Raw genomic sequence first — 26,792 nt, 5'->3', positions numbered from 1 at the left:
TATCACAGTCTGTGGACATTGCGGGTGGAGAGGCATTAATACTTCATAGAGAAGTGGGTGGAATTGTCCTTATGGGCGGTTTCTCTAGGGGGTATTAAGGCCTCCCCCTGTTACACATAACATCTACCATTTATAAATTCTACTTGGTTGGGTACAGGAGGAGAAGGAGTTGCTGAGGAGATTCCCTTACAGTGGGGGAAGTTATACACTGTTGGCGACCTTGAAAGAACCTGAGGGTTACGGCGGCTGTGAGTTATAGTAGTGGGGACTCTGTGGAGTGTTTTATAATCCCCAATGTACTGACCGTAACAAAGTTGGCGATTTTGCCAGAATAACACTCTAGTGAGCTGTAGCAGTTAACCACAGCCGTGTGGCGTGCGTAACAATATATATATATATATATATATATATATATATATATATATATATATATATATATATATATATATATATATATATATATATATATATATATATATATATATATATATATATATATATATATATATATATATATATATATACAGGCAACCCCCGTTTAACGAAGGTTCACACACCGAAATTTCGCTACAACGAAGGTTTCGTTTTACTACCATCTGCTCGTTTAACGAACACCAAACTCGCTTTAACGAAATTTTATCCAGGTAATTTTGTCCAAGTTTGAAAGCCACATCGTATCACGCAAGTCAACAGGCTTTTGAATACACCAACGCCTCTCGTGGACAAAACGCCCACCACTCACTCCCCATAGTTCAAAACAATAACAGCGTCAGCAGCACCTCTTCTTCCCTTGATCTACATGCCACCAAAACGCCCTGCAATGTTGCCTAGCGTTCCTAAGAAGACCAGGTAGTCTCTTACTCTTGAAGTGAAGCTGGATATTATTCACAGACACAAGAGAGGCAAGAAAACTAATAATAGCATTGCTTCCCACCATGGCTTGACTCCATCTACTGTCTCTACTATTTTCAAGTCAGCAGACTCTATTAAGAATGCTGGTGAGACTGTATCTTCCTTGCAAGCTAAAAGAACCACCTGAACTTGTGACTCTGCAATGGATAGAATGGAAAGCCTTGTGGAAATGTGGTACATAAATTTTGTATGCGGTACAATCATGCACCCTTAGTTTACATTCCACAAGTTGCCAGCTAGCGTATTTCCCGCTCCAGTCTCCATCCCTTCATAAATTTAAGATCATCAAGATATAAAGTTACTTACATACATACATTAGTGTACATTATAATGACTTAGTCTTAAATTAAACTGCATAAATGTTTAACTTCATAATTTTTACTTTAATTAAACCTTTTGCTGTACTATGATGCACTCTCGCTTTGTTTACTCTCAATGGAAGCTCAAGTCAGGGGTTAAACTTGTTATAATTGGTTCAATTAACGAAATTTCGCTTAACGAAGTTTTTTTTAGGAACGTAACCCCTTCGTTAAGCAGGGTTTGCCTATATATATATATATATATATATATATATATATATATATATATATATATATCTATATATATATATATATATATATATATATATATATATATATACACAGTAATCGCCTGCGTATCCGGATCACCACTATCCAGAATTCACTACTATCTGAAACTGCCCCCAAGCATATTCAAACCTACTGCGTGAGTGATCCCCCGATCCTGCTAGGCAGCAGCACTTAAGGCAGCATCACACTAGCACTTTTTCCGTCATCATCAACAATTTCCGTTGTTTTTTTTACTGTTCCGTCAATTCTTTCCATCATCTTGAGCCAGACGGAACACACCATTTTCTTCTAGAGTCAATTTATAGTCAAATAAAGAATTATGGTTTCTAACCAAAACTTTTATAATAAAATTTATTTTCTTGCTAATTGGAATAATGCTATAATCTCAACTTAATATCATCTTCATAAGTAGATGTAAATATATTTGTGTGTGTATGTGTGTGTGTGTGTGTGTGTATATATATATATATATATATATATATATATATATATATATATATATATATATATATATATATATATATATATATATATATATATATATATATATATATATATATATATATATATATATATATATATACAGTAACGTCCCGGGTTATGTCGGTCTCGAGTTACGTCAAACTCGTAGTTACGTCAGTCCACTGTAAGGCAATTTAAGATTAAAAAAATTGAAAATTTATAAATCGTAAAGTGCGGGATTTACTGTTATTGTTGGTAGTTGCCCGCCACACCGCCCGCCTCACGCTTGAATACAATAACACCCTGCTTCAGTTCCACCACACCGTCGCCCCTGGCAAGAGTGTTATCCTACTTCTGCGTTTACTGACTCAAGTTCTTAGTATCTTGCTCAATGGCACCAAAGAGAAAACTTCTTAGTGACAGCAGTGATGCTAAGAAAAGGAAAACCATTACGCTACAAGAAAAAAGAGGACATAATTAAAAGACATGAGAAGGGGGGCAGCAGCTGTGTGTGAGGGAGGGAAGAAGAAAATGGGAAGCCCGTTACCATGACAACGGGGAGGTTGACGACCTTGAGGGCTCGCACACCCATCACAACAATAACAACTCCGGAGCCTGCGCCTGGGCCACACGACACTCGCAGCTGACTTGCACCGTCTGCTGATCCCTATTGCCCTTTCCTATTGCATTTCCTGTCCCGCTGCCCACGCTTCTACTCCCACCGCACTGCACTACGCTCCCAGCTGTCCACCCTGGGCGTCACAACATTGACCTACCCACCCTTCTGGCGGCCTCAGGCGTGCACCCCTATCTGCAACCTACAGTCCTTCGCGTTTGTGGCCCTAATCAACAACAAAAACAAGCTTGTGTTTCATATTCCTACATACTTGTAAATAATATAACGATATAACCTTTAACTTACCTGAATGACCATAAACAATGATATGATATGCTATAATATGCTTTGAAATGTACGGAAACTCAAGTTACATACAAAATTGACTTACGTCATGTTTCAGGAACGTAACTCTGACGTAAACCGAGACCTTACTGTATATATATATATATATATATACATACAGGCAACCCCCGCTTAACGAAGGTTCAAACAACGAAGTTTTGCTACAACGAAGGTTTCATTTTACTACCATCTGCTCGTTTAACGAACACCAAACTCGCTTTAATGAAGTTTTATCCAGGTAATTTTTTCCAAGTTTGAAAGCCCCGCCGTATCACATAAGCCGACAGGCTTTTGAATACACCAGCGCCTCTCGTGGACAACAGGCGCACCACTCTCACTCCCCTTCCCTTCCCTGCTCTTGGTTCAAAACAATAACAGTGTCCAGCACCAGCTCCTCATCTCACACTTAACATGCCACCAAAACGCCCTGCAACCAGCCCTGCAATGTCACCTACCGTTGCAAAGAAGAAAAGGAAATCTCTTACTCTCGAAGTGAAGCTCGATATAATTCACAGACATGAGAAAGGTGAGAAAACTCCTAGCATTGCTCGCCACCATGGCTTACCTCTATCTACTGTGTCTACAATTTTCAAGTCAGCAGATTCTATTAAGAAGGCTGGTGAAACATTAACTTCCTTTTAAGCGAAAAGAACCACCCGTACTCGTGACTTTGCAATGAAGAAAATGGAAAGTCTTTTGGAAATGTGGATTAATGACCAGGTACGTTGCCGCATGGCTGTATCTACTGCTCTCATCACTGCCAAGGCACACTCACTTTGGGAATGTCCAAGCACAATTACCTGAGGAGGAAAAAGCAAAGACTCCCTTTGGTGCAAGCAAGGGGTGGTTTGATCGTTTCCATAAACGAGCTGGTTTACACAACATACAGATAACAGGTGAGTCTGCCAGTGCTGATCGTCCTGCTGCTGATGCATTTCTGTTTGTATTAAAGCAGCATATCTCTAGTGGTGGCTATTGTAGTAAACAGGTAATTAATCTAGATGAAACTGGCCTGTATTAGAAAAAAATGTCATCAAAAATCTTCATCTCCCAGGAAGAAAAAAAAGCTCCAGGATTTAAGACAGCCAAGGATAGGCTAACTCTCACACTCGGGGGTAATGCTGAGAGTGACCTAAAGCTGAAACCTCTCGTTATTTACCAGTCAGAGAACCCTAGGGAACTGAAGGGCTTCACAAAGGCACAACTTCCAGTTATTTGGAAATCAAATAAGAAGGCCTGGGTCACTTCGTCCCTTTGCCAAGATTATGTGAGTGAGTATCTCTCACCAACATTAAAGGAATATGCAGCAGCAAATAACATAGCTAACTGATTCCTGCTGCTCATTGATAATGCACCAAGCCACCCACGTGCCATGGAAAATTGGGCTGATAACATAGAAGTCCTTTTTTTGTCACCAAATACTACATCCTTAATCAGACTGTCATCGCCACCTTTAAAGCCTATTACCAGCGACGCACTATGGCTCAGCTGGTGCAGGCACTAGACAGCAATCCTGAGCTCACCATCCAGCAATACTGGCAGAATTATAAAATCAAGAAAGGGATTGATAACATCACAATAGCATGGAATGAGGTGGAGAACAAAACTATGAATGCAGCCTGGAGTAAAGTTTGGTCTGAAGTGGTCGCTAACTTTACTGGATTCGTCCCTGTCAGCATCACCGACCTCCGTAAAGACATTGTTCAGCTGTCACACCGTGCTGGCTTTGAGGAGGTGAATGAAGATGATGTTCAGGAGTTGTTGGACAGCCACAGGCAACCCCTGACTAACGAAGAACTTGAGGAAATGTTAAATGAGTGAGCTCACCAGGAAACGACCGAACCTGAGAAAGAACGAGTGCTAACAATTAATTTTTTGCAAAATAGAGAGTGCCATTGATTCATTGAAAGAAGTGGATCCAAATTATGCCAGGAGTTCTACTACAGCCCATGAGATAGAAAAAGCACTCGGTTGTTACAAAGAAATATTGGCTGCGAAGAGACGCAAGGCTATACAACCATCAATCGAATCTTACTTCAGGCCATCCACTCCTTCCACCAAATCATCAGTGTCACCAACACCATCACTCTCAAGAGATATTGCTCAGTCCATCTCTTCAAGGTCATACACCCTCTCCCCTCCTGCGGCATCCACTTCATTCCCCTGTGACCAAGACTCACCAGCTGCTGACTCACCAGACGTCATAAGCATTAGCTACTCATCAGATTCTGACTGAATGTGTAAGTGATATTTGAACTACTACTTATAATTTGTTGTAAAATAAGATGCTTAACCCCTTCAATATGGTGACGCCTATGTGGGCGTCATGAAGCCCCAGTAGCAAATACGGTGACGCCTACGTAGGCGTCATATTTCTTTTCTGAGCTTTCTTCAGTTCAGTTGTCCCATATAGTGTGTTGGATACCAACTACACACGCCGTATGCTGTCCTTGAAATCCTAGTGCTCCTCCCACCATCCTTGTCTCCACCAATCACTAAAGATAAGCTACATGCATCCTGCCTTGTGTCTAAAATTACCCAATGGCATAGACTGTTCCCATCTCTCTCTCTCTCCATTCCCTCCCTCCCCATCTCCCTCTCGAAAGATAAGTTACATGCGTCCCGCCTTGTAACATTCATGAAAACACACACACACACACACACACACACACACACACACACACACACACACACACACACACACACACACACACACATACTCACACATACATACATACACACACAGGTGTGTTGGGAGGACTGGTCAATGGAAGGATCAGAGACAACATGGGGAAATACACTATTGACACTGGCAATGGAAAATGTGTTAACTCAGTGGGTCAAAGAAGATACTAGGTTTGGAGGAGAGGGAGCATCGTCAAGACTGGACTTGGTCTTTAGTACAGAGCCAATGGTCATTGAGGAGATGAGGGTGGAGTGCCCTTTAGCAAAGAGTGATCATGCAGTTTTGGAGTTCAAGGTGATAGATGAAGAGAAATCTAGAAGAAATGAAGAATATAAAGTGGGAAGATGGAATTATGCCAAGACAGATTTTGGAAACCTAAAGAAATTCTTTCAAGAGACAAATTGGATGAAATTCAAGAGTGCTAAGGAGCAAATGAAAAGTGGAAGGAATTTATAAAAATATACAAAGAAGGTGAGAAAAATTTGTACCAATAAGACAACATAGAGAAGTTGGAAAGCAGGACTGGTTTAACGATAGATGTGAAAAGGCTAGAACAAGAAAAGAGGATGCATGGAAGAGGTGGAGAAGGAAAAGACGGATTAAGCAGTGGGAAAGTTACAAAAGAGCAAGAAATGAATATGTGTTGATTAGAAGAGAAGAAAGAAAGAAACAAGAAAAGGATATAATTGATAAATGTAAAGACCAACCAAGGCTTTTTACAGACATGTGAACAACAACATCAAAAATAGAGAAAGTATTGAAAGTTTAGAAGTAAATGGAGTATGCAGTGAAGATCCCAGGAAATGGCAGAGGCTATGAATGGATGCTTTCGGAAGGTATTCACAAAGGAGACTGCTTTTGACAAACCACTGGTAATGGAACAGAAAGGGATTATGAAGGAGTTTCAAGTAACTGTGGAGGAGATCAAGAATATGATGGGGAGTTTAGAAGTGAGAAAAGCTGTGGGACCTGATGGGGTATCAGGATGGATTTTAAGAGAATGCAGGGAGCAACTGGCAGAAAAAGTTTGTGAAGTAATTGATGCCTCATTAAGGGAAGGTGTAGTGCCCCAAGACTGGAAAAGAGCTAACATTGTCCCAATCTATAAATCAGGTAACAAGAGAGACCCATTGAACTATAGACCAGTGTCACTTACAAGTGTGGTAGCTAAGATGTGTGAGAGGGTGGTGAAGAATAGATGGACAGACTTCTTGGAGAAAATGACATACTTTGTGAGTGTCAATTTGGTTTTAGAAAAGGGCGTTCATGCACGACAAACCTGATATGTTACTATTCGAGGGTGATAGATGTAATACAGGAAAGAGATGGTTGGGCTGATGGAATATATCTGGATTTAAAAAAGGCCTTTGATAAGGTACCACACCGGAGACTGATCTGGAAACTTGAAATGGTAGGAGGAGTGCATGGCAGTTTACTAAAATGGATGGAAGACTTTTGGTAGGAAGAGAAATGAGAACAATAATTAAGGACAGACCATCAGAATGGGGCTTGGTGGAGAGTGGAGTTCCACAGGGATCAGTGTTGGCACCAGTAATGTTCGCGGTCTACATAAATGACATGGTGGATGGGGTGTCCAGTTATGTGAGCCTATTTGCAGACGATGCAAAATTGTTAAGAAAAGTGAGATGTGACAAAGATTGCGAACTACTCCAGGAAGACTTGGACAGAATATGGAAATGGAGCTGTACATGGCAAATGGAGTTCAACACGACAAAATGCAAGAAAATAGAGTTTGGCAAGAGTGAAAGAAGAATCAGGAGTATGTACAAGATAGGAAATGAAGACATAAAACCAGTCATGAAGAAAAAGACCTTGGGGTGACAATTACCAATGACCTATCGCCAGAGAGACATATAAACAAAATAATTGGAGAAGTATTGAACTTATTGAGGAACATAAGAGTGGCGTTCAGATATTTAGATGAAGAAATGATGAAGAAAATAATTACTGCAATGATAAGACCGAGGCTTGAATATGCAACAATACAGTGGGCTCGAACTTAAAGAAACACATAAGGAAACTAGAGAAAGTACAGAGGGCTGCAACAAAAATGGTGCCTGACTTAAGAGATTTGACTTATGAAGACAGACTGAAAAGAATGCAACTTCCGACCCTGGAAAACAGAAGAGAAAGGGGAGACCTGATAGCAATATACAGAGTGATGATTGGCATGGAAAAATGGATAGGGAAGATCTGTGTATGTGGAATGAAAGAATGTCGAGAGGGCATGGGAAAAACTAAAATGGCCACTTATAGGAGAGATGTGAAAAATATAGCTTCCCTCATAGAAGGGTGGAAGCATGGAATAGTTTAGACGTGGAAGTGGTCAACGCAAGGAATATTCATGATTTTAAGAAAAAGCTGGACATTAATAGATATGGAGACAGGACAACACGAGCATAGCTCTTTTCCCGTATGTTACAATTAGGTAAACAATTAGGTAAATACACACACACACACACACACACACACACACATACAAATACAAAAACAACAAATTTTTTATTCTCTCTCTCTCTCTCTCTCTCTCTCTCTCTCTCTCTCTCCTTCGTTTCCTCTCCTTCCTCCCTCCCCTCTTCCTCTCGAAGATAAGCTACACGCGTCCCGCTTGTGTCTAAAATATTAGCAAATGTCTCTCTCTCTCTCTTTTTCTCCGAAGAGAGAAGCATCCACTTTCCTCTTCGAAGGCGATATAGTGACTAAAAAATAGCAGCATAATACACAAAGACGACAAGTATGACAAGCTTGCACGAGTTTCAGCGCTGGCATCGCGGCACTACCACCCGTATATCATACAGGCGGGCTTTTTTAACATCCGGCGCGAAGGGGTTAAATGGTACGTAAGTTTTGTATGCGGTACAATGATGCGCCGTTTGTTGACATCACACAGTTGCCAGCTAGTATCTTTCCACTCTCCCTCCCTTGTTGTGTCTCAGCGTCGCCTGCAGGCCACCGCATACTGCACTTTTGGGGCACTAGAGGCTGTGACATATAGCCTGCACGGCCCCAACCTAACTCCAAGAAGAAGACGACTCTCCCTCCCTTCATAAATTTAAGATCATCAGCCATAAAGTTATTTACATAGATACATTAGTGTACATCATAATTAAACTGCTTAAATGTTTAACTTCATAATTTTTACTTTCATTAAACCTTTTACTGTACTACGATGCATTCTCGCTTCGTTTACTCTCAATGTAAGTTCGTCTATAAAAAAAAAAAGTCAGGTAAAAAATGTTATAATTGGTTCACTTAACGAAGTTTCGCTTAACGAAGTGTTTTTCAGGAACGTAACCTTTTCATTAAGCAGGCGTTGCCTGTGTGTGTATATGTGTATATATATATATATATATATATATATATATATATATATATATATATATATATATATATATATATATAGGCAAACCCCGTTTAACCCTTATATTCCGGCGATCGTATATGAACAATTGCATCAGTGCGTCCGTAGCGACGGCGATCGTTCCTGTAATCAAGAATTTTCGCACCTCATGTTTGTGCTCCACGCGCGGTTTCTCGAGTCAGATGGCGAGTGGAAGTATCTGGCTTCTTTTTCCACCCGTAGTGTTGCTACTAGGTCTGTATATTTAGGGGTAACTAAGCTATTCTCCTATTCTGAGGGCAACACTTGGCAATCCCAGTGACCCGCCGTGTCGAAAGCAACCTGATAACTTGATATGAAAAGGGGTGAAAGAATACACTCTCTCTCTCTCTCTCTCTCTCTCTCTCTCTCTCTCTCTCTCTTTTTCATTAGAAGTGTACAATTTCTCTTCCAAGATGAGAGAGAGAGAGAGAGAGAGAGAGAGAGAGAGAGAGAGAGAGAGAGAGAGAGAGAGAGAGAGAGAGAGAGAGAGAGAGAGAGAGAGAGAGAGAGAGAGAGAGAGAGAGAGAGAGAGAGAGAGAGAGAGAGAGAGAGTGTTTGCGCGGTGTCATCGCTCACCGAGCTGTTTCTGTTTGACGGATCACACAGCGGGCGGAAGAGGAATCCTTGATAAGGCAATAACTAAACTTTCAGAAGTCACATCAAGCTAGAAAGTACATCATTGTATTCAGAATAACAAAGAGAAAATAATTATTAGTATTCAGTCTTCTGACAATTTCTAGGTTTACCATTTTTACCTATCATGGGATATTGGAAAATAGTTTTTAATCACTGGAATAAAATGGTTAACGAAGGTTCACACAACGAAATTTCGCTACAACGAAGGTTTAATTTTACTACAATCTGCTCATTTAACGAACACCAAACTCGATTTAACAAAGTTTTATCCAGGTAATTTTTTCCAAATTTGAAAGCCCCGCTGTATCACGCAAGCTGACAGACTTTTGAATACACCAGGAACTGCCGGTACTAAGGCCTGCCTCAGGAGAAATCCTGATCCACCAACAGAAGACTGCAAGAGGAGCTGCTGAAAATAAAGATAGAGTGGATGAAGGAGAAAAAAGGCAAGCTGAGCTTCATCGACATGGACGGTGTGGTAGACTGGTTCAGCTTGCATGAGAAGGACGGCATGCACCTGAACGACGCAGGGACTGCCAGGATGGGTCGACGGCTGTGTAAGAGGGTGAGGGCGAGGTCGCTGCAGCCGATGGACCAGTGACGGGAGACGACAAAAGCACGCCAGGAAGAAGACACTTGGATGCATGAATGTAAGAGGATGGGGTGTGGGTAAGTTTGAGGATATTTCCAGGGAGCTCCAGGACTGGAAGTTCAACATAGTCGGGCTTACAGAGATGCACCTGAGAGGTGAGGTACAAATGGAAGGATGTGAGTTTGCTATGATTGGGAAGGGACGTAAGACTCAGGAGACACAGGGAGGAGGCATAGCCTTTCTCTGTAGGAAAGAAAGTGGACTGAAAGTAGAGGAGCTTGGTGTGGGAACGTGTGAGAGCAGTGAGGATGTGTTGGCAGTGAGAGTGGAGTGCACAGATGGTCGGGGAAGAGTGGAGATGGTTCTGGTGGTGGTGTACATGACTGTCATGGGTGAAAGAGCTTAGAGGGAGAACAGGAGGAAGTATGACATACTGAAGAGAGTTGTGAGAGAACATGGAGGGGGAGAGAGTGCTGGTGATGGGTGATATGAATGCACATGTAGGAATTCTGGGAGAACGTGTGAACAGGAATGGTGAGATGCTTGGGGATTTTGTGGATGAAATGGAGTTAGAGAATCTGAATGTAACTTTGGCTGAGGGACATGTGACTTGGAGTGCAAGGGAGCAGGAGTCAGCGATAGACTATGTGTTGGTGAATAGAAGAATGCGTGAAATTGTGTCACACATGTGGATAAATGAGGATGGTATAGTGCAGGCATCACCAAATGGCGGACCCCGGTCCGGATCCGGACCGAGCGATGGTTCTGTCCGGACCCGTGACCAATCTGCGGCCGGGTGACAGCGGGAGGAGGGTGTGGCGGGTGGCGGGGCGCCGTGCAACGCTGGCAGGTGTCAACAGGCCAGTGAGAGCGTGAACACTCTCAATTTCCTGCAGTAGGAAGGTCAAGCTAATATGCAGGGTGGCAGGTATGACCAAAGGGCATGGTGGGTATCTGGGTGGCATGCACCTTTCACCATGGTGACGAGGTGGTGGACGGTGGCAGCCAGCAGGCGACACGCGGGCAGTGTATAGTGTGGGGTGGGGTGAGAGCGGGGTGGAGAGCGTCGAGCGTGCAAACGTTGCCAGACTGTCTTACTCAGCCTCTTATATTCACCGGCTTCCGACCCAAAAACTGTCTCGTGGACCTCAGTAAGGAGATTCACTTATAATTATCGTTAAAATGCTATGTTTGCACATATTCTTTTTCCTAAAAGAGCCACTTTTTATTCATTTTCTCCTGATGATGTTGACTGTTTTACTTGAAGTGTAGGCCTTTAATTCTTTAGGCTGGGACCTCATTAATTTGAGAGAAAAAAGGGTTTTTTGGCTCTGCTCGCAATCTATTTTATTCTGAGATTTCTGTTTTCTTTAATCTGAAATAAAGGCCTTAAATTTATTTGCCTGGGACTACTTTTATTTAGGGCAAAAGAGCTAGCTGTGCACTCTGTTAAACATTTCCTGCATTGAAAATAGACAATAAATACTGTTGAATCCATATGAAAATGTCGACATAGGGAACGGCTATAAGACACAAGCTGGACTTCCGTTCGAACCTTTTACTTGGGGGAAATTTTAAGAACTGGACCTCAGTGACTTTTAATTGAATACCCCTGGTATAGTGGATATTGTGTCGGATCAAAATATGCTGGTTGTGGAGTGCCTGTTGCATGGTAGGAAAAAAGTGAAAGTGGCAAGTAAGAAGAGAAAGTGGAGACTGAGAGATGTAGGGTGGGAAAACTTCCAGGTGGACTTGAGTGCAAGAAGCTGGGATGATGGAGGTATACATGATGTGGAGCACGTGAATGAGAGACTGGTAGAGGATGTGCGGAGTGCTGCAGAGAGCAAGATAGGGTATGAGAGAGTAGGAAGAAGAAAGAAAGTATGTAAACCATGGTGGAATGATGAAATCAGAGAGGCTAGAAAGGAGCAAAAGAGGAGTAGACAATGTAGATGGCTGAGGAAAAAGAGGCATGAAAGTGATGAGGCAGAGAATGAGTACCAGAATGCATGGGAAATGTATGTAAAGCAGCAGAGAATGACAAAGCGAATGATAGTGAAGGCCAAAGTAAAGTGTGAAAGGAGTGTGATTGAATCTTTAAGAGAGAAAGGCATGGAAGGTGGCCGTGAATGGTACAAGTTCTTGAGAGGTGAGAATATGGCAGACAGTGTTGGAGTGGAGAGTTTGAAGGTGAATGGTGAAGTTGTAACAGAGAAGGAAGGAATGAGAGAGGCAATCAGACAGTTCTGGGAAGAAGTGGGTGGTGTAGGTGAGGTGTTTGGTGCGAGAGAAGGATGTGTGACACTGGAGAGAAGGAATGCAGATGAACTGGATGAAAGGATCAGCAGGGAGGAGGTGGAGAAGTGTGTGAAAAGGCAGAAGAATGGGAAGGCAGCAGGGCCGGACGAAATACCATATGAGCTGTATAAGAATGGAGGTGATGTTGTGATTGACAGGATGACTGAGCTTTTTAACCAGGTGTGGGAGGAGGAGAGAGTGCCAAGAATGTGGAATGAGTGCAGGGTGACTCTGCTGCATAAGGGCGGACACAAGAGTAAGAATGAGTTGAAAAATTACAGGCCGATCGCGTTAGTCAATACAGTAGGCAAAGTGTTCAGTGCGGTGTTGAATGCCAGATTGTGTAAGTGGATTGAAAGAGCTGGAGTATTAGGTGAGGAGCAGAATGGTTTCCATGCAGACAGGAGAGCTGAGAATAACATGTTTGTGGTGAATGAAATGATTGAGAAAAAAAAAGAGGGATGGAGGTAAATTGTATTTGGGTTTCCTGGATATAGAGAAAGCTTATGATAGGGTGAATAGAGAGATGCTACGTAGAGTCCTAGAAAAGACTGGGTTGAGTGCCAAGATAGTCAACAGTGCGTAGCATGTATGTTGATACCAGAGCAAATTACAGTTTAGGAAATATAGAAACAGACTGGGTGAGGAGTGAGAGAGGAGTTTGGCAAGGATGTATTTTGTCACCAACCCTTTTCAGCCTGTACACAGAGGAGTTAGCAGCAAGAATGAGAAGGATGAATGCAGGAGTGAGTGTAGGGAATGATAAGATAGGTGTGCTTCTTTATGCAGATGACGTAGTGGTTATGAGTGAGTCAGCAGAGGAGCTGCAAAGTCTGCTGGATGTGGTTGATGGGTATGGAAGAGATTTTGGAGTTAGGTTTAGTAGTGAGAAGAGTAAGGTGATGATTGTGAATAGGTCGGAGGATGAATGTAATGCAGCATGGAGGTTGGGAGAGAATGAGTTGAAGCAGGCACAAGAATACAAGTACTTAGGGATGTGGATGAGTCCGAATGGGTGTGAAAAGTCAAAGAATGAAAAATAAGCTTGGTGAACCAGTGGGTGGGCCGTTTAGGAAGCGCAAGGATGAGAGCAAGTAAGTATGACGTGCTGAGAGAAGTGTGGAAGAGTGTGGCTGTCCCCAGTATAATGTATGGTATGGATGTGATTGCATGGAACGAGAGTGAAATTGACAAGTTAGAAGTGAGGCAGTGTAGAGTAGCTAGGCTGGCACTGAATGCACTGAGGTACACGGCAGTAGAAGCCTTAAGAGGGATATGGGATGGAGCTCTTTAGGAAAGACTTATAAAAGCGACACTTAGGTACAAGATTAGGCTTGAGAGAATGGATGATGCAAGAATAGCAAGGAAGGTGTATCTGTGGAGTGAAAGTGGAAGCAAATGGAGGAAAAGGTGTATGAGAATGACAGAGAGGAATGGTCTACAGGTTGGGTGGGCAGTGAGAATGGCTGGGGTGAATCAGAATCAACTGGAATGGTCGCGACAAGAGGAGGCAGAGTGGGAACAGAATGGGATGCGAGGAAGTAGAAGAGTGAGATAGACAGAGATGTGAAGAGTAAGGGACTGAATGAGTGGAGGAATGGGATGGAATGAAAGACTACTCTGGAATGGTACAAGGTGAAAGAGGCCCCGATGTATGAGAGGTGGTACGATGGAAGCCTGGGTGGTGATCTTCTCTTCAAAGCTAGGGCACAGTGTATGGATGTGAATGCAAGGAGTTACAGGTGATCTGAGTCCCGCAGCAAAGTGTGCCAGATGTGTGACTCGGGAGAGGACAAGACGGTGGAGCATGTGATGCTGGAGTATGTGAAGTATGCCAGAGACAGGTATGAGATGATGCAAGTGGTGTTGACTGAGTTAGGGCATAATAGGGACGAAAGAGTGGAAAAGATGGGGAGGGAGTGGATGGTGGTGCTGCTGGGACTGAGTAGAGAAACGAATGAAAGGATGATTGAGGTGGTGAAGGAGTTTCTGGAGAGAATGCGGCGTGCCAGATGAACAGACGGTTAGAGCAAAGGACCCTGTTTCCTTTTTCTTCTTTTTTTTCCTTTTTTTTCTGTGTGCCTTTTTTTTTTTTTTTTGTCATCTACAGGAGCTGCCGATCCAAAGGCCCGGCTCAGGAGTGGTCCTGAGTCGCTTGTAGTATCAAGATCAAGATCAAGATCACGCACCACTCACTCCCCTGTTCAAAACATAACAGCATCGCCAGCAGCTTGTCTTCCTTCGCTCAACTTACAACCAAAACGCCCTGCAATGTGGCCTAGTGTTCCTAAGAAGACCAGGAAGTCTCTTACTCTCGAAGTGAAGCTGGATATTATTCACAGACACGAGAGGCGAGAAAACTATAGCATTGCTTGCCACCATCTTGACTCCATCTACTGTCTCTATTAAGAAGGTTGGTGAGACCGTATCTTCCTTGGAAGCTAAAAGAACCACCTGAACTCGTGACTCTACAATGGATAAAATGGAAAGCCTTGTGGAAATGTGGTACATAAGTTTTGTATGCGGTACAATGATGCGCCCTTTGTTTACATTCCACAGGTTGCCGGTTAGTGTCTTTCCTGTTTCACTCTCCCTCCCTTCATAAATTTAAGATCATCAACATTATAAAGTTACGTACATACATACATCATATAGTGTACATTATAATGACTTAAATTAAACTGCCTAAATGTTTAACTTCATAATTTTTACTTTCATTAAAATTTTCACTGTACTATGATGCACTCTCACTTTGTTTACTCTCAATGGAAGTTCAAGTGAGGGGTTAAACTTGTTATAATCGGTTCGCTTAACGAAGTTTCGCTTAACGAAGTGTTTTTTAGGAACATAACCCCTTAAAAGCGGAGTTGCCTATATATATATATATATATATATATATATATATATATATATATATATATATATATATATATATATATATATATATATATATATATATATATATATATATATATATATATATATATATATATATATATATATATATATATATATATATATATATATATATATATATATATATATATATATATATATATATATATATATATATATATATATATATATATCATTACAGCAGAAGAGGTTAAATGCAAGTGCAACCTCCGCATTGTTTATTTTCTTGTTGTTTTTTCAATTTGTCTAACCAACTCTCTTTTCTCAAGTGGTAGTGCTCCGAGGAGCTGTCCAAAAGTAGGCTGTGCGACGTTTCAACCTATCTCAGAGGTCATCTTCGGGCAGTCTGGTGAATGGTGTGTCTGGCATGGTTTATACCTGGGGTGGCGATACTCAGGTCCGCATTAGGTTTATTCAACGCGTCTTGTGATTGGATGGTAGTTGAGAAGCACTGACTCTTTTGAGAGTAGGAAGGATTTGAAGATCTCTGGTTTGGTGATTCATGCTTGGCTTCTTCTGGGCTATTCTAGGAATGTTAGTCTGTGTTTTTCCCTTTCTTTGTCAAGCACTGTAGTGCCTGTTGCAAGGTCATGTCCTTCACCCTTGAAGAATCCAGCGATGACCGCCTCCCATTCCTAAATGTCCTCATCACTGCCCAAGAGAAAGGATTCAGCACACAAACCCACCAACAAAGGACTGAAAACCTAAATGGAGAGAGCGAGTGTCCACAACAATATTTAAGCACCACCACCAATGCATACGTAAGAAAAGCCCTCTCGCACTGCTCAACATGGGACAGCACACACCAAGAACTAGCTGCTGATCAAAAACAAAGAAACTAACGAGAAGTCTACAACACAGGAATGCTATAAGTTTTCTCACCTCTCTCGTGTCTGTCCAGCTTCACTTAGAGAGTAAGAGACTTCCTGGTCTTCGTAGCAACGTTAGGCGACATTGCAGGGCGTTTTGGTGGCATGTTGAGCGAGGGAAGACGAGCTGCTGCTGACGCTGTTATTGTTTTGAACTAGGGGGAATGAGTGGTGCGCGTTTTGTCCACAAGAGGTGCTGGTGTATTCAAAAGCCTTTCGGCTTGCGTGATACGGCAGGGCTTTCAAATTTAGAAAAAAATTACCTGAATAAAATTTCGTTAAAGCGAGTTTAGTGTTTGTTAAACAAGCAGATAGTAGTAAAAGGTAACGTTTGTTGTAGCAAAGGTTCTCTTTTAGTGCACACCTTGGTTAATGTGTTTCCAGCTTTATGTGAACCCTCACTTTGTTTCCATCACTCATACAATGTGCAAAATTTGCAACTTTATGAATTCTTGATGAGAAAAATATTCATTTGGGAACAAAATGCATTTATTAAAATAAATATTTTTTTCTGCCAAAAACCAATAAAAAAATTTTTTTTTAAATCCAGAAATTATATTTTAACAAAATGATAATTAAATGTTAAAATATACGCACTGTTTATGTTTTGGTCCAGCTACATTGTTCCAGTTTGCATGTGTTACAGTGGTTTCATATTTCACATCTGCTAAGCAGTATGATATTTTTTACTTTCCTTGCAAACTCACTGTCCAGCCACTATGTGTAAGTACAGTAGGCCCTACCATTCACAAGTTCCACTTTCACAAGGTTCTCACATTCGCAAGTTTCTAGCAGCACAAACATAATTATCATAATTCCGTTAAATTAACAGGTGCTACTAGGCAGCGAGTCTGAACAACCAAAAGACTGATCTTGATCTTGATCTTTATGCTGCAGATGGCTCAAAATCACTTACCAGCTTTCAGACAAAAAGTTTCTAAAAACAACAGTGCATAATCATCTGCAGCCATAGAGAGGAAAATAAAACATTTAGATGAAAGACCCAATTGTTATGAGTGAAGAAGGAAGCAAATTCTATCCAGCACTGCCTTTGCAAAGGCTATGCTGGAACCTTGAACCTCAGATTGGCCGCTTCTGTAGAGGACAAACAAAATGCAAGCAGAAAAAAAGAACAATATCCTGTGCACTAATTATCCCTACCCATAGCGATAATGAACTTTGATGTATACATATTGTTACGGCCCGCCCGTAACATACTCCACTACCATCACCTCCGCTTGTTACCTCGTTCGCCACCTCTCCGCCATCCTTGGCTTCCCTGTCCCTACCACCAGGAAAGCTCTCATGAGGTTCTTGGGGACGGCTGGTTTCTACAGAAGATTCTGTAGGAACTTCTCCACCCCGGCCGCCCCCCTGACGGACCTTATCAGCACTTCCGTCCCCTTCCACTGGACCCTGACCTATGACCAAGCCTTCCAACACCTCAAGGCATTCCTCTCCTTGGAACCAGTGGTCTGGACGCCAGATCACTCCCGCCCCTTCCATCTACAAGTGGACGCGAGTGGAGTTGGAGTGGGTGCTGTCCTACTACAAACGGACCCCACAAGCGACATCCTCCATCCCATCGCCTATCACTCCACCAAGCTGAAGAAACATCAACTCAACTACTCCACCATCGAGAAGGAGGCTCTGGCACTCGTCCTGGCGCTCCAACGTTTTGAGTGCTACCTTCATCCTGGTCCTCAAACTACGAAGGTCTTCACCGATCACAATCCTCTGGCCTTCCTTCACGCCATGAAGAACCGAAACCAACGCATTCTTAAGTGGGCCTTGTTAACTCAACCCTTCAACTTGGAAGTCCACCATATCAAGGGGGTGGACAACATCATCGCCGACGCCTTATCAAGATCTCCCGTCTCATCTCCTTCATGAGTCCATTACGGAGGTCTTAGGGGGGAGAAAATGTTACGGCCCACCCGTAACATACTCCACTACTATCGCCTCCTCCGCTTGTTACCTCGTTCGCCACCTCTCCGCCTCCCCTTCCACGTCACCGTCTCGTGAACCTTCCACGCTACCATCTCATGAACCCTCCACGTCACCGTTGTGTGTCAGTTTCATTATGGGTTATTAAAATAGCTTTTTAAAGTGCCCCCTTTGCATTTCCTCACCAGTTGAACCTGCAGTGTTTCTTTTTTATTGTTATTGTTCACCGGCTCCCCGATGCCAATCTTACCCGTTTAACCGGTGAACGTAACAATTGGCGACCGTGACAGGACTTTGTAATACTATCCAACATGACATAACATTAATATCTAATGACATCAAGCCTATAAGACAACCAGCCTATCGCATTTCACCCATTAAAAGACTTGATGAAAAAAGAGGTAGACTATCTGCTCTGTCATCACCTTGCAGAACCTAGTATATCCCCCTGGGTTTCTCCCTGCCTGTTAACATCTAAGCCAGATGGTAGTAGTCGATTTTGCACCGACTACAGGAAATTAAATAAAGTGACGGTGCCAGACTCCTACCCATTGCCCTTGATAGAGAACCTTATAGATAGCATAGGAGTAGCCAAATTTGTAACCACTATAGACTTACTTAAAGGTTACTACCAGATTCCCCTCTCGGACGAGGCCCGAATAATATCCGCCTTCATCACCCCCTTCGGACTATACCAATACACAGTGATGCCCTTCGGCTTGTCTAATGCTCCCGCCACCTTCCAGAGGGCTATAAATTACATCCCCCAAAACTTGGAGGGAACAGCTGCATATCTGGACGACCTGGTGGTGACTTCGGACAACTGGGTGACACATCTGACCCGTCTTCGGAGGCTGATGGGTCGGTTGCAGGAAGCCGGGCTTACACTTAACCTGGCCAAGTCCACCTTCGGGAAGTCAACGGTGGTCTACCTGGGACATGTGGAACGGCAAGGTTCGCCCCAAGAGAGCTAACGTGGAGGCCATCCTTGGCTTCCCTGTCCCTACCACCAGGAAAGCTCTCATGAGGTTCTTGGGGACGGCTGGTTTCTACAGAAGATTCTGTAGGAACTTCTCCACCCTGGCCGCCCCTGACGGACCTTATCAGCACTTCCGTCCCCTTCCACTGGACCCTGACCTATGACCAAGCCTTCCAACACCTCAAGGTGTTCCTCTCCTCGGAACCAGTGGTCTGGACGCCAGATCACTCCCGCCCCTTCCATCTACAAGTGGACGCGAGTGGAGTTGGAGTGGGTGCTGTCCTACTACAAACGGACCCCACAAGCGACATCCTCCATCCCATCGCCTATCACTCCACCAAGCTGAAGAAACATCAACTCAACTACTCCACCACCGAGAAGGAGGCTCTGGCACTCGTCCTGGCACTCCAACGTTTTGAGTGCTACCTTCATCCTGGTCCTCAAACTACGAAGGTCTTCACCGATCACAATCCTCTGGCCTTCCTTCACGCCATGAAGAACCGAAACCAACGCATTCTTAAGTGGGCCTTGTTAACTCAACCCTTCAACTTGGAAGTCCACCATATCAAGGGGGTGGACAACATCATCGCCGACGCCTTATCAAGATCTCCCGTCTCATCTCCTTCATGAGTCCATTACGGAGGTCTTAGGGAGGAGGAAATGTTACGGCCCGCCCGTAACATACTCCACTACCATCACCTCCTCCGCTTGTTACCTCGTTCGCCACCTCTCCGCCTCCCCTTCCACGTCACCGTCTCGTGAACCTTCCACGCTACCGTCTCATGAACCCTCCACGTCACCGTTTCATGAAGCCCCACTACTGTCCCGAAGTTGGATTCACGCGGCCCCATTCGACTCAACCGGAAGTGTTAAGCCAGCTCTTGGTTTTCTGGAAGTGAAGTCGAGGTCCAGGCCTCAACCAGTGAACACAACGCCTCTTGGGTCTACCGTGGGATCAACCATCACCCAGCACTTCACCACTGCGACACCGCATAAGTATCACTTCCCCTCGTCCGTGTTTTCCACATTGCCTCCATATAGGATTAGGATTATTGTTAGGTATTAAGTTGGGTTCTATACTGTTGTATTTATTACTGTGTTATATGTATATGTGTGTCATTTTCCTGTGTTTCATGTTATATATCTGTGTTTCATGTTTCATGTTATATCTGTGTGTCAGTTTCATTATGGGTTATTAAAATAGCTTTTTAAAGTAGCCCCTTTGCATTTCCTCACCAGTTGAACCTGCAGTGTTTTTTTATTGTTATTGTTCACCGGCTCCCCGATGCCAATCTTACCAGTTTAACCGGTGAACGTAACAATATATTCTAATTTTTCAAATTATTTGAACCATCAGCTCAAATTTATTTTTACTGCTCATTACTTTATTCTCTCATTCAATGCTTTTCTTCATGGTTCATGGAAACCTTGAACACCAAATGAAATATAACATGATCATGAATTCCATACTGTCATTAAATGCTTGTCCCTCATGTTTATAGCAAACACTTTAAGAAGCCTTGCTGGTGACATGTCTGATCCGTGCTTGGTGAGTGAGAATTTGGTGAGGACCTGGCAGGTATGTAGGTCTACTGTACTGTAGAAGAGAAACTCAATAATAGCACTGATCCTTTTTTTGGTGATTTTTTTTTTTGTGATGGTGGGTCTTTTGGGGGTAGTCCCTACACAGAATACTTTACTCATTTCACTGATTATGTCTTGTTATTTCTATTTTCATGAGTCATGTTTATGTTGTGAGTGAATAAAGACATTATTTTCATGTAAATTTGTACTTTGCTTTTATTTTTAAATACAAGAGAGAGAGAGAGAGAGAGAGAGAGAGAGAGAGAGAGAGAGAGAGAGAGAGAGAGAGAGAGAGAGAGAGAGAGAGAGAGGAAAACAAATGATGAGAAACAATGTTATGTACCTATATCATAACAGGAGGCTCTACTGCGTGATGGATGCACACGCTGGCAACACAGGACTTGTGGGAGTGGTGTCACCAAGATGGAATACAAGACAGCCGTCATGGAGGGGCATAACATAGACTGGATGTGTAATTTCTGCATAACAGTTGACACTAGCCCAACTCCCATTAGATATGAGAAATATCTGGCACCTGACACAAGCAAAACTTGCATGGGAGGTGAAAATGTGGTGCCATCAGATACTAATGGTGAAAGATCATGTCAAACATCACTGGACACTGCTGCAGCTCCTGCTGACAACACTACAGTTTCTTATGTTCATACCCAACATGAATCCATAACATATGAAAAGGTGTTCTCATCAACACAAAGAGGGCAGCATAAACTTATAGACAGTTTGTTACACATACACAATGAAAAGAAAAATGCATGTTGGTGTTCACTGGAGATGTGCTGTGAGAAATAAGAATGTGAATTGCAGAGCTACTGTGAAAGAAGCAGAGATTAGAGAATCACAACCCTTACTGCCATCCCCCAAAAACATGCTCTGTAGTAATGACTAAAGTTTCAGCTCTTACTAAAAAGAAAGCTGTAGAAGACGTGTTTTGTTCAGTTGCAGATCGTACAGAAGGTATTATGAGACAAAGCTGACCCTCACGTTCCCCTAAGTTCTTTACCTGCTCCTGAGAACCTTGATAGTTGAGGAAATCATAAACACAGGACCGCACGGCCACCTGAACCACTTGATTTAACTTTTGAAATAAGTAGGTAATTTTAACATTCCTGAAAACTTTCTGCAACATAACAATACTACTGGTGACTGCTGCCATCTCTTATTTTCAACACCTAAACAACTGTCAATGCTCAGCAAAGCAAAGCATTGGTATGCTGATGCTATATTCAAAATAGTGTGACACCCTTTCACTCAGCTTTTCAGTATCCAGTACTCTTTGTTTTGGTGTCTGGGAAAAGACAAATATTATAAGAAGGTGTTCTCAAAAACTAAAGGACTTTTTAAGTGAGGAACTGCATGTGCAAGAGATCATGACTGATTTTCAGGAAAGTGTCTGGTGTGTGATCCCCGACATCCTGCCTAATGTTGATATTAGAGGATGAAGTTTTCATTAGGGACCAGTAGTATGGAGGAAAATTCAATAGGCAGGTCTGCAAGTATCTTATGTCAATGATTCTGGGATACATAGATACCTGAGAAATGTACTTTCACTACCATAGGTACCACTAGAACATATAGAAGAACTATTTTCAAGGTTTTACAGAAAAGCAGATGGTTGTTAATCACTTTTAGATCTTCTGGACTAGCTACATTAGAAACACACGGATTTATTCTAATATCTGACCTTCCAGGTCATGATGCATGTTTGGGAGAAGCATCAGCACCAACAACGATGTGAAAGGTTGTACCACCACATTTATCTGAAGGCACGCAAAGGCTAACTTAACTTTCATTCCTCATAAAGCTGCTTCACGACAAGACCAAACTTGTCTCCATCCAAGTACATCTCCTCTCAGATGGTAAAGTATTACACAAACAAAGAGCTAAATATATTAAACAACAATGACAATTAGCAAGCCTCTGGGAGTACAATGCCAGTAACAGATCAACAAAAACATTATTACAAGCCGTATCACATCATATCTGTGTGTATGTTTGACAGTAATTTTCTTCTTTTTTAGGTTTTATTTACTTTTATTCAATGTACGCTATGCATATTTTAAGTTTTAATTTAACTATTTTCTTCATGTTTTATTTTGATTATTTTTTTCTCATTACATAAAGTAATAAAATTGTCTTGCAACTTGTTTTAATGTTTGATATTGATTATCTTAAACTTATTACATGAAGTAATAAATATATTGTTTGTTCTCGTATATCAGGTTTTCTTTCAGTAAACAGAAAAGCAAATGTAATGATAACTGCTGGTACACACAATGGTCCGAGTTGGCAATAGGTCGGGTTGCCCTGCAAGCTTCTGACCTTGCCAACTGCACGCCTCCTTTCGTCCTGTGTCCTCGATGCACGAGGCTTTCTTCTTCTCACCCCTATTCTGTCCAACTCTCTAATGCATGTGTTAACCACTACTCTCAATCATTCGTACCTTTCTCTGGTAAACCTTGGAACTCACTACCTGTGTCTATATTTCCAACTTCCTATGACTTGACTTCATTCAAGAGGAAGGTTTCAAGACATCCCTGTCTTTTAACTCTAGGGCTGAGAACAAGAAGGGCCAATGTCAAAAAATGGCCGATTGAAGATAAGACCATCACTAAACTAAAAACTTATCTCTGTATCAGTGCTATAAGGGCCATTGTCGTCCGTGGGTTCAGGGAGTTACAATAAGCGCTCTATTCTAGCCAAAGTCGAGTAACAAATGAAAATATTCATGTTAGAAAGGCCAATGTTGACACTGGCCCTTGTTGCATTCATTTACTATTACCATAGATAGCTGTCGGAGAAGGTGCTATGAGAAGTCTAGAGAAGAAGATCGGAGGATGCTGTACCAGGATTATAGAAATGCCACACCAGAAGAACAAAATCAAATCCTTTGTGGCTTGATTATTGAAGAAAATAAGAAAAGTCAGCGGTTGCGAGACAGCAAAGGTGAAAGCCAAAGATTTTCAAGGCACTACTTTCTTAAAGAAGCAATACCTGAAAAGGAAGTATGCCAAAAGATGTTTTTATCTACTTTTGGCATTACGCTCAAGAGAGCTAGGATCATTACAGAGAAGATGCGACAGTCAGGAAGTGGCATTGTAGCACCAGATGGAAGAGGAAAACATGGGAAACAGAAGAAAATATCCCCCAAATCACTAGAGATGATTAAGAAGCATATCAACCAGTTTCCAGCCTGGAAAAGTCATTATGCTAGGGCAGACTCAGAAAGAAAATATTTGAATCCAGATCTCACAATAGCTCAGATGTATCATACGATTGTACCAAAAATACTGCCCTGAAAACAACTTACCACCAGAAAAAGAATCAATGTACAGAAAAATCTTCAATGAAGAGTTCAATCTGTCCTTCCATCACCCATCCCAGGACACTTGTGAAAAATGTGATACTTTTAATGACTTCTTCTTTTAATGATACTTCTTAATGACTGCTAGTGAGGATGATAAAAACCGCATTGAAAAAGAGAAAGCAAAACACCATGAACTGGCAGAGATGGCTTACAATGAAAAAAGAGCTGATAAAGAGTTTGCTCTTAAAAACAAAGGAATTGTTACTGCATCCTTTGACCTCCAGAAAATATTGCCTTGCCCACTGTTGCAGACAGGAATAGTTTACTACAAGAGACAACTTGCTGTATATAACCTAACCATTTTTTAAACAAGTGCGGATGGAAATAAAGCACACTGCATGATATGGGATGAAACAATAGCAAAAAGAGGTGGCCAAGAAATAGGTTCATGTGTAATGAAATGGTCGAATGGCCTCTCAGATGACATTAAGGACATTCGACTATATAGTGACTCTTGTGGTGGCCAAAATAGGAACCATTTATTTGCTGGCATGCTTATGCATGTTTCCAGGAGTAATGGCATAAAAATAATGCATTCTTTCTTAGAACCTGGCCATACACATATGGAAGCAGATACAGTACATGGTTTGATAGAAAAATATAGAAAATCAGCTATAAACATTGAGGTGCCACGGGACTGGAGCACAACAATCAGAGCAATCCATAGAAAAAATAAGTTACAAGTGACTGAAATGCAAACAAAAAGACTTCATTAATTTTAATAGTTTGTATATGTCTGCTGGCCCCCTGGTGAATCGCCACAAAGATAAAAATGGACACCAAGTAAATTGGATGAAAATTAAGAAGATGGAATACAATCAAAAAGAAATTGGCCAGATTATGTGCTGGACATCCTTTTCCCAAAATGCTGCACCGCAGCATTTAGATTTAAGAAGAAAGGAAAAAGGAAGACCATCCATTTGGATTCTCCCACAGCTTGAAGAGGGACCAAGGAAAATTCCACCCAAAATGTTGAAGGACTTGATGGATCTCCTTCCGTTTATTTCTGCAGGAAGCAGACATTTTTACAGAAGCCTGCAGGCAGCAGAAGATGCTTCAGATGATGTTTATTTAAATGATGAACCCGATGTGTGACTGTTATGGCTGATGACACAATTACAATGGATCGTTACTTTTCTATTGGAACTCAACATGTCATATATGAATCAGTTTTTTTTTTTTTTTTTATTAATTTTGATTAATCTACTTGTTTGCAAATTCATCAATCTTGTTTTTTTTTAAACTTTTCTTTAGCAATTGATTTAGGATATTTTCTTTTATTCCAGGCAGGAATATTACAGATATTGTAATAATAGCTACTAGGACGATATAGGTTAACTTAAAAATGTTTAAAAAAAACTTTTCACCATACATGCCAATTTTTTTTACAGAATTTGCAGGAAATGAAATGTTCAAAGTTTGGTATATTTTTTTTCTTCAAAATGAAAAACAGTAATTCAATGCCTTGGACAGGAAATAACAGGTTAAAAGGTAAGCAATCACGATAAAAAAAAAAAACTTTCGTTTGCTGTACTTGTCTGATTTTTAATAAAGGAATAAAATTTTCAAACGCGTTTTTCTCAAAACTTGATTTTATGACATTGGCCCTTCTTGTTCTCAGCCTTAGAACTAATTATCTGCTCTGTCGACCGAATGTTTTTTTTTTTTATGTTTTTGTTGCCCTTGGCCCGTCCTCTCCTCTTACATAAAAAAAAAAAAAATACTAGCACACAACAGGCAGTTCCTACCTTGTTCTGCACGGAGACCTTGTGGTTCTTTTGATCCCTGAACAGCTATTACAAGCGTGGCAGCTGGCTGGTCTTCCTCAGGAAGGCACAAATGAGGCGGGAGGGCAGCAAGCTGGCATGAAGGGTGAACGCCTAAGGCCGTCAGGAGGGTAAGCGGGCGAAGAGTTGTGATGCTTAGGGCCGAAAGTTGAGGGCGCAGTGCAGTGCGACGGAAGTGGAAACGTGGGCAGTGGAGCAGGAAGTGTTCGATAGTCTCAAGAACAGTCCTGCGTCATGGGGGTTTGCAGGGGGCGGGGTGGGGGGGTTGTTGCGGGACAGAACGAGCCCTGAGTAACCAGGGTCTCTCAAATCCTAATCCCAACAGGACTCAGGAGGAGGGCGATGGCAGCATCTAAGCAGAGGGACTGTTGACGTATCCATAGCTGGGGGGACGAGTCAATCCAGTAATGACCTATGTAGGCGATGCGTTGGGTGCCTCTGAGTGAACTGAGGAGCAAGTATGAGAGATAAGGCGCTTGGCGGTGGAGAGCGGAAGAGGCGATGGTGTTGTGTTTACGATGGTGAGGGCCATCTTCGCAACGGTGTCGGCGACCTCGTTATTTACCGCTGTTAACCCAGCGGTTTACGCCTTTATGGTCATTTTGACTTAAGCAGGTTATAGATTGAAGAAGACGGCACTCACCTATCCCGCTGTAGTCCAGTGTTGCCAGATGGGATATATGAATTCTCAGTAGATTTTACTTTAAAAAATCAGTAGATTGGAAACTTTTTTTTCGGTAGAATATATATATATATATATATATATATATATATATATATATATA

The 26,792-nt window shown here is 42.0% G+C and overlaps 1 protein-coding gene across 4 annotated transcripts in view; it reads right to left on the bottom strand.

Moving 5' to 3' along the window:
* Positions 1–26,533, bottom strand: part of LOC123501142 (magnesium-dependent phosphatase 1-like) — an 89,500-nt gene extending 62,967 nt beyond the window's left edge. For 2 of the 4 annotated variants that reach the window (XM_045249728.1, XM_045249730.1), the window contains exon 1: positions 25,969–26,533. The gene's annotated coding sequence lies outside the window, so the exon portion shown is untranslated. The remainder of the gene's footprint in view (positions 1–25,968) is intronic. The other 2 variants (XM_045249727.1, XM_045249732.1) reach the window with 2 other exon arrangements.
* Between the last annotated feature and the right edge of the window lie 259 nt (positions 26,534–26,792).

This window comes from Portunus trituberculatus, chromosome 8 (genome assembly GCF_017591435.1).
Source record: "Portunus trituberculatus isolate SZX2019 chromosome 8, ASM1759143v1, whole genome shotgun sequence".
NCBI classification, from domain to species: domain Eukaryota; kingdom Metazoa; phylum Arthropoda; class Malacostraca; order Decapoda; family Portunidae; genus Portunus; species Portunus trituberculatus.
The sequence above is the reverse complement of the archived record's forward strand: the minus strand, read 5'-3'. Positions and strand labels throughout refer to the sequence as shown.